The sequence below is a fragment of the Heptranchias perlo genome, chromosome 26, assembly GCF_035084215.1.
Source record: "Heptranchias perlo isolate sHepPer1 chromosome 26, sHepPer1.hap1, whole genome shotgun sequence".
NCBI lineage: Eukaryota > Metazoa > Chordata > Chondrichthyes > Hexanchiformes > Hexanchidae > Heptranchias > Heptranchias perlo.
Genome location: NC_090350.1, coordinates 33,067,688 through 33,080,277, shown reverse-complemented (window position 1 = coordinate 33,080,277; position 12,590 = coordinate 33,067,688).

The following is a 12,590-nucleotide window of genomic DNA, read 5'->3' as shown; positions in this document are numbered from 1 at the left end:
GGCAAGAATCTGAAAATGCTTCAGCATCAAACTTTTACTACACATACAATGGCTGATAGTAACTGATAATAGCAGTTTCTTATGTTGTCCACGAACCCTTACAGTTCTCTTTTTCCAGTGTCCACCCGCTCTGTGGTTGCACAAGTACTGGCAACACCCAGTGCCGTGCCATTCTTCATAAACCAGCCTAGACAGGATGTGGGTGGCGCTGGCAAGGCTGCATTTATTGCCCATCCCTAATCAGCAAGGTGTTTGATCATGGTGGGTGGGAAGCACTCTTGCACTGTCAGAGGTGCCATCATTTGGATGAAAAATTAAACCAAGGCCCTGTCTGCTCTCTCAGGTGGACGTAAAAGATCCCAAGGCACTATTCGAAGAAGAGCAGGGGAGTTCTTCCTGTTGTCCTGGCCAATATTTGTCCATCAACCAACATCACTAAAACAGATTATCTGGTCATGATCACATTGCCGTTTGTGGGAGCTTGCTGTGCGCAAATTGGCTGCTGCGTTTCCTACATCACATCAGTGACTACACTTCAAAAGTACGTTATTGGCTGTACTTTGGACATCTTGAGGTCGTGAAAGGCGCTACATAAATACAAGTTCTTTCTTTCCTCTTTCTGTTGAGACCAGAGACCTTCTTGATCTCAGTACCACACTAGATGGTTCATTTACCCACTGAATCATGTGGACGCCTTTTTGGATTCTAGAATTATCTGTATTTCAGATGCTCTGAAAGGTCATCATGACAAAGCAAAATGAATCCGTGACTTAAAAGTAGTGAAGTTTTGATTTTTTTGACTTAAGGAAAACTACTGCAAGAACAAATCAATAATTATTTGTACGCGAGCCAATTTGGACCATTTGAAAAAAGGAATCAACTGAATTCGGAGGCAGCTTCTACTGGCTCCTTTTGACCTTAAGAACAAAGGTTGACTTGTCATGAACACAATTGTGTAACACCACATTCTAGCACTGGAATACTAATTAGAAGTTCAGAAGCTGGCTTCAGGCAGTATCCAACACAAACAGTAGCCTCTAGGGAGCTCAGTGTGAGCTGAAACTACACTGAATTGCTTCTGACAGTAGGTTGTAGAAATCATCCAGCTTCTATATTTGTATTTGACTGGAAAACAAATTGTTGTGCTCAAAGCTATGACAGAAGGGAGACAAGTTTTTCCTCCGACTGAAAATGGCTGAAATTTTCATCATAATCAACAACCCTTGATGTAACAAGAGGGACATCATAGCTGGGAATCTATTTTTTAAAATTCTCTGCTAGTTTTGGACTGCCTTACCTCTCTCTGGGTCTGACCTCGCTCTCCTGTCTGAGCTGCAGTTCCTGCTGTTCTTCCTTTCCTGATAAAATGGAACATTTTTTCCGGTTATTGCAATTTTGAAATGGACGGAAGTTCGGGCAGGCTCTGTAATCTTTGATCTTCCCTTCCTGAGTTTCCTTTACGCGCTGTATCCAGGCGATCCAATATGCCCAAGCATAGTAACAGGAAAATCTACCCCCATAAATGTGGGGGAGGGTTATATTTGTCAGGGAAGGTTCATGATCTATTGGATTGGACTCAGGGTTTATCAAGTTAAATGTGAGAAACGCCAAAGTTTCATCTGGCTGTCGTGCAATGGGGAGTTTCCTTATGCCGTATGCCTCCTTTGTTGGAGGCTGTAAAAATTGTGTACATCCCAGAGGAAACTTTTCTTTTATCACGAACATACAATCTTTGACCTCAGTTCACATGTAAGGGTTTTCTGTTACATTGATGCAACCTGTTTTTTTGGTCAGCCAGGTGTTGCCATGCACCAATGCTCATCACCACGTCTGAGTCTCCAAACTAAGCTACAGAGGAACCTACACAGGTTAAATTTCTGCTCAATTCTCCATCCTACTTCCTCTATGGCCTCTCTTGCCTTTGGTCTTCTCCATTGAACTAATGAAGCTCAATGCTTATCTTTCTACGCAGCACTTTGCAGCCCTTCGACCTCAGCATTGACCTTAACAACTTCAGACCTTAACTAGAGCTCCCATTTTCCCTCTAGGAGGATGTGCTGGCAATGTGGGCCAGGTGTGCCCAGTGTACCCAGGGATGGGATGAATGAGCCACCCTCCCTTGGAACACTGTGCTGGTGGGTGTTCTGTACTCTTGGTGTCGACCTGTTTCTTTTTCTTCTACCAGGCCCTGGGCCACTGGAGTCCGTTGCACTTTGCCAATTTTTCATAGTTCCTTTACACCGATACATAGAAGTTACAACACCAAAATAGGCCATTCGGCCCAACCAGTCCATTGTGGTATTTATCCTCCATGAGAGCAAATAATCCTAATCACGTTTATCCATCTTGTTCCCATATCCCTTCATTCTCTGTCTATTCCTCATCTCTTTAACTATTTACATACTGTCTAAGTCTTGTATATGTCTTGGATTTCTTTGATTTCTCCCATTATGCCTTCTATTGTCTCATGATTATATCACATCTGCCATTTAATCTTTTCCTGTTATACATTTAAGCACTTTACGGGTCATTCTATTTCTTTTCTAGTGTGTATGTTTGTGTTTTTTATTCCCCTTCCCTTCCCCTGTTTGGTTCCTTTTTAAATGCTCTTCATCTGTAATATCTTCCAATTCTGATGAAAGGTTCAAGCATGAAGCACTAACCTATTTGTTCTCTCTTGACCTGTTTCTGTTTGCTTGATATTGAGTGCACATTCTCTGCCCGGAGAGATGTACCATACTTACCTAAATCCAAAGAGCTTAACTGTAGATTGGTAACAGGTTTAGGGTCCCTCAAGTGTTCTGGCATCCTGCTGGAGTTCAATGTTAAAACTATGCAAGCTTATCAGCACAGAGCACTAAAAGAGTGAAGGAATTTGCATTTACATAACACCTTTCACAGCCTCAGGATGTCCCAAAGTACTTCACAGCCAATGAATTAGTTTTGAAATGTAGTTACTGTTATTATTTCCACAAACACAGCAGTCAGCTTGCATGCAAGGTCCCCACAAACAACAGTGAGATAAATGACCAGTTATTCTGTTTGATAGTGCTTTTTAAGGGCTAAATATTGGTCAAGACACCAGAAGAACTCATCCGCTTTTCTTCCAATAGTGCCATGGGATCTTTTACGTCCACCTGAGCAGGCACAGGGCCTCGGTTGAACATCTCATCTGAAAGATGGCATCTCTGATAATGTAGCACTCCCTCACTACTGCACTGAAGTGCCAGCCTAGATTATGGACTCAAGTCCTGGAGTGGGGCTTGAACCCACAACCTTCTGACCCAGAAGTGAGAGAACACTGAACTACGTTGACACTTAGCTGCCTGTTACTTATTCAGTAGGATCATTTTGCCTGTAAGGCTATTAGCTTGTGGTGTTATCTGGAGCTGAGTGGGAAGAATACCAGTAATATATTTACCCCTCCAGCTCCCATGAATGAGGCTGCCTTGTCAATCATCAGCAGTGCCCTGGAGTACTGCAGACTCAACTAGCCTCAGGTATGGAAGGTTGACTCAGTTTAAATCACTGGGCATATCATCTTGAAGCCTACCTGACCCAAAAGAGATCTTGCTTCCCTCCTCTCAACCTCAAGGAAATTGGCCATGAAATAATTGACAAGTGAGGGTTTGAGTCCTCACTAGATGGACAGTAAGTAGCAGGAGCTCCTCACAAGAGGCACGATGAGTGGCACAACTCACCATAAAATGTGTAAGTGCGTTGCTATCATCTTGACCACAGCATGGACACAAACCATATCCCATTGTACAGTAGTTCCAGCGGTTGGAAGTGTAGACCTTCAGCAGCAACTCCTTGTGTCTCTGCAGCTCATCCATGGTAAGCACTAAATCCTGGATGTGTGGTCACCTGCCAGCAGCTGTTGCCCAAATCTCAGAGTTCCCTTATCAGTTATCCCAAGAATGAATTTTAAAAAGTTTTAAGTTGGACATCTGCTTTCAGTGTGACGGAGGGACCTACACAGAACAGCTTGTAATGTCCCAGCCTCCTTGATGTTCCAGAGGTCCAAATCCAATGCTATGTACCAAGCTTACTCGTGACCAACTGCTTAGTCCAACTTCTCACGTGAGAGACCGTGGGAAAGAGATGAGCCTTTGCGATGCTGACACTCCTCCCTGCAAGTGCTGAGTGACAGGTTGGTTCAGGCTGCAGCCTCTCAACCTCAAGGGGGATAGTCGCCAGTTGGTCTCCCTGCATCTGTTTCCCCTTTTGTGTGGTGTCACTTTGGCATGAAGCAATGGCCAAATTAAATTGATCAAGTGGCGCGAGCCTACCCTGAGTTGTAGATTCCATGTCGTCTGCAGTATAACTACTTTTGATGCAAAGAATTGTGTGTGCACATGACTTTCTTTTCCCTGGCCAGAGAGTGACATGAAACCCAGCAGTATAATTCATTGTCTCATCAGGTACTGATCTGAAACAGGGACCTGCAGTATAACAGTACTCTTAAATAAATATTACAATTGGTGTGAAAAGTGACTGGAGGTAGACACAGACCCAAATATAACCAGAAATGATACAATGAAAACAAGCCAATTTAAAAAAAATCTTGGAGATCTCTCCTCACATTGCCTTTCTGACAATGTGGTATGCTGCTATCAATTGAGGGGAAGCTGTGTGATAATTTGTAATGAGCTTTACAGACCAGTCTACTGGGTAAAGTTTAACCAAATAGAAGGACATTTTTCTTGAAAAGTTATTTTGATGAAATGGATTCCTTCTGAAGATGACAAAAGGTTGGTTCATTTTAAAAGAGAAATGTTTATGTCTCAGTATTTTAAAGGGTTAATTTTTAATATTGGAGGTTTACATTGGCTGCTTGTTCGGGTCACTTTGTGCCATGACAGATGGTGTATTGTGCTTTTTTTTTTGCTAGTTTTTGATACCAGTTACAGAATGTGTAAGAAACGAAAATAGAAAATGCCGGAAACAGTCAACAAGTCAGTCGGCATCTGTGGAAAGATCAGACAAGCTAACGATTCAGGAGATCGCCGCGATCTCTGCGCTCCTCCAACTCTGGCCTCTTGCGCATCTCCTATTTTTATCGCTTCACCATTGATGGCCGTGCCTTCATCTGTCTAGGCCCAAAGCTGTAGAATTCACTCCATAAACAGAGACCTCTCTACCTCTCCTCCTTTAAGATGCTCCTTAAAATCTAACTCTTTGACGAATCCTTTGGTCATCTGCCCTAATATCTCCTTATGTGGCTCGGTGTCAAATTTTGCTTGATGAAGCTCCTGTGAAGCGTCTCAGGACATTTTACTACGTTAAAGGCGCTATATAAATACAAGCTGTTGCTGTTATGTAACCCTTTCATCAGAACTAGAAGAAATTACTGGTGAACAACATTTTAAAAAGAACAGAACAAAGGGAAAAAAGAAAGAATTTGCTTTTATATATCACCTTTCACAATGTCAGGAGGTCGTGATGAAGTACTTTTGAAGTGTAGTCACTGTTGTAATTTTGGGAAATTGCGGCAGCCAATTTATACACAGCAAGAAGGTCCCACAAACAGCAATGAGATAAATGACTATATAATCCATTTTTGGTCGTGTTGGCTGAGGGATAAATGTTGACCAGAACACCAGGAGAACTCCCTGATCTTCTCGCAGTCGTGCTCTGGGATTTTTTACATCTACCAAAGAGGGTAGGGGAATGGGACTAATTGGATAGCTCTTTAAAAGAGCTGACACAGGCACGATGGGCTGAAAGGCCTCCTCCTGTGCTGTATGATGCTATGATATGGGATCTCGATTTAATGTCTCATCCAAAATAAGCACCTCTGACAATGCAGCACTCCATCACTACTGCACTAAAGTGTCAGCCTAGATTATGTGCTTAAGTCTCTGGAGTGGGACTTGAACCTTCTGCTTAGAGGCAAGAGTGCTAGAACTGAGCCATGGCTGACACAAGGATAAAGAAAGTCACATGCACATACGAAGAGTGGGTTTTAGCAAATATGTGATTAAAATCAAGAAGGGAAAGGAATAACAATAATGTGAAAATCAGGTCAAAGAAGGGAACAGAACTTCAAGCCAGGCACTCCTGGAAGAGAAGTGATAGTGAATTAAACAATATAACTAAAATGCAAATATCTGCAAATGCTGGAAATGTGAAACAAAAACAGGAAGTGCTGGAAACACTGAATAATCAGTTGACATGTGTGGAGAAAACAGACAGGTTAACATTTCAGGTGTAACCCCCTTCAAGAGAAGTGGAAAAAACTATAGATAAACTGCATTTAAAAGAGATCAGAACAAAGGGAAGTGGAAAGTAGAGAAAAAATACTAGAGAAACTAATGGGACTAAATGCCAACAAATCCCCTGGACCTAATGACCTACATCCTGGGGTTCCAAAGGAGGTGGCTGCAGAGATAGTGGATGCATTGGTTGTGATCGTCCAAAATTCCTTTGATTCTAGAACGGCCCCAGCGGATTGGAAGGTAGCAAATGTAACCCTGCTATTCAAGAAAGGAGGGAGAGAGAAAACAGGGAACTACAGGCCAGATGGCCTGACATCAGGCATTGGGAAAATGCTGGAATCCATTATTAAGGAAGTGGTAACAGGGCACTTAGAAAATCAGAATATAATTAGGCAGAATCAACATGGTTTTATGAAAGGGAAATCATGTTTGCCAAATTTATTGGAGTTTTTTGAGGATATAACTGGAAGGGTAGATAAAGAGGAACCAGTGGATGTGGTACATTTAGATTTCCAAAAGGCATTCAATAAGGTGCCACATAAAAGGTTGTTATGCAAGATAAGGGCTCATGGGGTTGCAGGTAATATATTAGCATGGATAGAGGATTGGTTAACGGACAGTAAAGAGAGAGTAGGGATAAACGAGTCATTTTCAGGTTGGCAGGCCATAACTAGTGGGGTGCCGCAAGGATCAGTGCTTGGGCCTCAGCTATTTATAATCTATGTTAATGACTTAGATGAAGATACAAGTGTAATGTATCCAAGTTTGCTGACGATACAAATCTAGGTGGGAAAGTAAGGGGAATGTGAGGAGGACACAAGGGGCTCAATTTTCTGATGTCCCAGTGGGTGCGTTCATGGTGGGGGGGTCCGAAAATTGGGGATTCCTGGGGTGGGTACGGAGCCCGGCTCCAACCCGCCCACTTCCGGGTTCCCCAGTGACGCGCTTAGATGCGTGCGCAGCCCCCGCATGCGGGACTCCCACCGGCAATTAAAGCCGGAGGGATCCCACTTAAACCAATTAATTGGATACTTCAGGTCTTTAGGAGACCTGATTTGGAGGATATTTTAGGAGGGGTGGGATTTTCATCTAAACTGAGAGTATTTCCCGTACTGGGGGAAACACTCCCAGTTGAAATGGACGTGTTGCAGCCACCAGCCTGTGGCAGCTGCAAAGGTCCATTTGACAGGTGGGAGTAGGGAGAGACCCTCACTCATTGCAGGAGGCCACTCTGTCACTTTGGACAAAGTTTGGCCTCCACCACCCTCCTCCTAACAATAAAATTCACCAACTTGCAACCTCAACCCCGGTGTGCAGACACATTTACCTACCTTGCGGACCCCCTCAAACGTACATCTTCCGGATGGGGACCGCCATAGCTGCAGTCATGACCTCCTTGGAGGACGAACAGCATCACCAGCCTCGCTGGCCTCGCCGTCCACCTCTGACACGTGGAGCCCCACAACACAGTGGTGTGACACATCCACCTGCACAGCAGGAGGGAGGGCAACCGCAGAGAGAGATGCGTTGCAGAGGGCACTACCCTCGCCACGGGGTCTACAGACCGAGGCTCAGCTACCTGGACCTCTCTGAGCAGCAGTGCACACTGAGGCTCAGAGTCACTCAACACTCCTTGAGGCCGAGCTGCTCCCGGCTGGCCCGAGCTCCATCTTCTTACCTGTCGCTGTCAAAGTCCCCACTGCCCTCAACAACTTTTCCTTCGCATCCTTCCAGGGTGCCACCGGGGACATCGCCGGCGTTTCTCAGTCGTCTGCACAAAAGAGCCCTGTAAATACACCTACACCCACTCTGCAGTGACACAATGGGTGGCATCAGTTGTGGGTCTTCATGGTGATCCTCAGGAAAGGGCTTTATTGCACAAACCAGACAAGATTTGCAAAGACGTGGCAGTAGTGGTGATAACAATTTTTTTGTGATTTTTTTTGCAAAACAAACAAAAGTAAATCAAAAACATGACATTTTGTCTTACATCCTTGTGCATCCCCTTTGTGCTCACAAAACCTTCGCCTTACGTTTACGGGAACCCCTACGTGGTGCTACCCCTGTGGCTTCAGCAGAGGTAGTGGCAGGTTGCTCTTGTCCATGCCCTGACCGATGAGATGTTTTGCACCGACGCCCTCTGGGTTTCGGTGCCCGTGAGGGCCCCTCCAAAGACTGCTCCACCTGCACCTGTGCAGGGGCAGACTTGGCCACCTGGAGAGGAGGCAGCATTGCGGGTACTGGTTGAGAGGGGGGCAACGGGTGAGACGTGGGGGCACTTTGAGTGGCATCCCCACTTCCATGTCCCCTTTCACCATCATCCCTCTCCTGGACCAGGCCCACATCACTCCTTCCACCCTGCTGGACGACAGTTTGGAGGACTTGTGTGAAGCCTTGGAAGGCCAGTTGTAAGGTATCTGTCAGCCTGTTTAAAGTGGCAGAATGTTGCTCACCCTGAATCCGAACAGCCGTTGTCAGGGCCTGAATGAACTCATTGTTGAGCCGTGCTTGAAGCTCAATGGAGGCTAGCCTTTCCTTCATCGCAGACATTCCCGCACTTACCCGCGACACTATCTCAGAGATGCCTTCATGTCCCTGTGCCACCATTCCACTCATGCAGGAGTTGGACTCCTCCAACCTCTGCGCGATTGTGGAGAGTGCGCGTGGCAACTGTTCCAGTAGCTCGGCAATGTGCTGCTGGCCCTCGATGACTCTCCTTTTCAGGGCTGGCCCCCAGGGTTCAGCGTCTGCGTCCAGCTGAGCAGAGCCTGGAGAAGAGCGCTCCCACCGACGCGGACTCTCCACGGCTGCTGCCCCTGCCACCAGGGTCTGCTCGTGCTCACATGTGCGTGGTGACTCACCATGTGCAAGCCCAACTAAGTGAGGACGAGGACCCACCGAGGTGTGTGTATCTGCACTGGTGGATGGCTGGCTCAGATGTGACGATGCACCGGCCTCTGAGGAATCGCCCTCCACCATCACGGCGCTCGCAGATGGCCCTGCAAAAGAACAGAAAGCAATATTAAGTATGTGGACAGATGTTGAGGTGCTGCAGATGCCAAGTGATGCTAAGATCATTCGCTATCATGAGTGCTGAGTGTTAGATTTCTGTCATCAGCCGCTTGTGCGCTCCCAGTCTCGGCGTCCACCACGGACAGGCACTCCAGCGTCCAGCTTATTTTGAGTGCCTGCTGCTCCGCATCTGTTAAGACCACCTGGTGTGGCGGGCCCCCTCCGGTCCTTACCCTCTCCCGGGCATTCTGGCATCTTTTCTCCTATCAAGGCAAAACACAGAGGCGTGATTGAGTGATGGTTGCATGGTGACCCGCTGCTTGCATTGGTGTGGTTGGGGGTGACCGTGAGGGAGATGCATGGGAGGGTGTGTGTGAGACATGGGCATGAGATTGTATGAGGATTGGGTTGCGTGGTAGTGTTCGAATGGGAACTGGGGCGGTGAGTAATTGCAGGCAAGGTGAGGATGATAGTTGAGTGGATGTGAGGAGTGATGCGAGAGCGTTGTGGTGGCAGTGGAGAAGGAGTTGTGTGGTGGTGGAGGTGAAGTGGAAGACGGAGTGTGGGAGAATGCGTAAGTACACTCACTTTGGCTGACCTAGTTAGGTCATTAAATCGCTTCCTGCACTGGACCCAGGTTCGGCACACATTGCCGCTGCTGCTGACTTCCTCGGCCACCTCCAGCCAGGCCTTCTTGGTGGCGGAGGGAGGACACTTCCTCCCATCCGATGGAAAAAAAAAATTCCCTCCTCCTCCTCACCCCACCGAGCAGCACCTGGAGTGAGGAGTCAGAGAACCTTGGAGCAGCCTTGCCTCTGGCCTGCTCCATGATCCAAAATTAGTTCTTTGCTGCAGGAGGAGCATTGGAGGACTGCCCCTTTAAATTGGGCTCCTCCTGCTGACATCCTGTGATGCGGGTGCACAGTGCACCCTCTGCGCAGGTCTGGAACGGGAAACCCGGAAGCCGTGGTAAATGCCTTCAATTAGGCTGCGATCACGTGCAGAGCTCCCCGAATTCACTGGGCACGTTACCTATGCGCCCAGTCGACCCCCCCCCCCCCCCACTGCCAACCCGCTCCCTCCTAATATTGGGCCCAAAGACTCTGCAAAGGGATATAAACAGGTTTAGTGAGTGGGCAATAAGGTGGCAGATGGAGTATAATGTGGGTAAATGTGAGATTATTCACTTTGGTATGAAGAATAGAAAAACAGAATATTTTTTAATTGGTGAGAAACTATTAGATGTTGGTGTTCAGAGAGATTTGGGTATCCTCGTACAAGAAACACAGAAAGTTAACATGCAGGTACAGCAGGCAATTAGGAAGGCAAATGGTATGTTGGCCTTTTTTGCAAGGGGGTTGGAGTACAAGAGTAAGGAAGTCCTGCTACAATTGTACAGGGCTTGTGTGACACCACAGTTGCAGTACTGTGCACAGTTTTGGTCTCCTTTTCTAAGGAAGGATATACTTGCCTTAGAGGCGGTGCAACGAAGGTTCACTAGATTGATTCCTGGGATGAGGGGGAGGGTTGTCGTATGATGAGAGGTTGAGTAGAATGGGCCTATACTCTCTGGAGTTTAGAAGAATGAGAGGTGATCTCATTGAAACATAAAAGATTCTGAGGGGACTTAACAGGGTAGATGCTGACAGGTTGTTTCCCCTGGCTGGAGAGTCTAGAACTAGGGGACATAGTCTCAGGATAAGGAGTTGGCCATTTAAGACTGAGATGAGGAGGAATTTCTTCACTCAGAGTGTTCTGAATCTTTGGAATTCTCTACCTCAAAGGGCTGTGGATGCTGAGTTGTTAAGTATATTCAAGTCTGAGATAGATTTTTGGACTCTAGGGGAATCAAGGGATTTGGGGAGTGGGTGGGAAAGTGGAGTTGAGGCTGAAGATCAGCTATGATCTTGTTGAATGGCGGAGCAGGCTCGAGGGGCCGAATGGCCTACTCCCACTCCTATTTCTTATGTTCTTAAAGGGAAAAAAAAGACAAATGAAAAGTGGGCCTCAGCAAATACATGAGGCATCAGTGACACAATGGGATAGATTTTTGTCTTTCCTGCATGGGTGGAGCAGATGTTTATCAGTTGAATGAAAATCAGGCAGGTTCTCTAAAGTACAGGTGATTCACTTTACCAGATCACCAGGCGGTGAAGAAAAAAATCACATTGCCACATCACCAAACACTTTCATTTTCAAACCTTACTGGGAGTTTGGCAAGATGCTATTCCAGATGGCAGTGTCCCTTTAATAAGTAATAAAAGGAGTGATTTTTTTCCCATTATCACCTTGAAATACAGGCTTCAGATGATTAACTACAGCCCCCAATTTGAGGCTTTTTAAAAATTACAAAGACATTCATTTTACCTCTCCTGGTGACAGAAAGGTGCCATCTGTTCAACATGCTAAAGGAACAAAATCCTTCCAAACCTGAAAGTTAACCAACATAAATGTAGAAAATACTCAATTCAGATGAAATCAACAAAATACTGTACTTAGCAAACCACCTGGACCTCATAAAAACAGATGAATATATTACAGATCTACCTGAACACCCATCATCTCTGTTGTGTTTTGTAATATTTTGAAGTCGGCCATTACTGCCTTTTGCATTTTAGTATTTTTGTAATTTGGATTTTTAATGAGAGATTTATGTATTTTAAGTTTACTTTTCAATTGTGCAATTTTAAATAATGACTTTGTTTCATATTTTCCTGTTAATTTTTGCAAAAAAAGAAGCCATGAATATAAAGTGGGGACTACCACTTTCTACTTGCACCTACATTATTGGTTAATCATACGACTGAAGGAAATTTGTGCTCCTGAATGTTTATTCAGCACTGGTCATATTAAGTTTCTTTCTGTACAAATCCAGACTTTCTTAGCTTCGAGCCTCCTTACAGCTGGCAAAACTCAGTCACAAAGATTTCATTAGATCTTCAAATGTGCCGTGTGAAGCTGCACAAGATATTGACCATGGGGGTTAGGGCAGCGCTAGTGAAATACGAACTCTGTTTAGAAGCCAGTGGAAATCTTAGAAGTGAAACGCATATGTGGAGGAACCTAAGTTATATTAAAGGTGGGCAGAATTGCTTGCTGGACCGTTCTGATGGTGAAATATCAAACAAGCCGCTGGATAGCTGGGTAATTGATGTTTTAATCAAACAGTCATCACATTGGACACCTTTGTAAAAATGGTATATGGTCCTTCTTAGTAGTGGTGGGTGAGTAATTGGGTTTTCTGTTGTTTTGCCGACATCAAATTTGTTTTTGTCTGACAGTGAAGTTTATTATACACAGACTGTTGTAGGAGGCAATTTTTTTCTTTCTGTAACACAGTCCCTGCATGTATCTTCA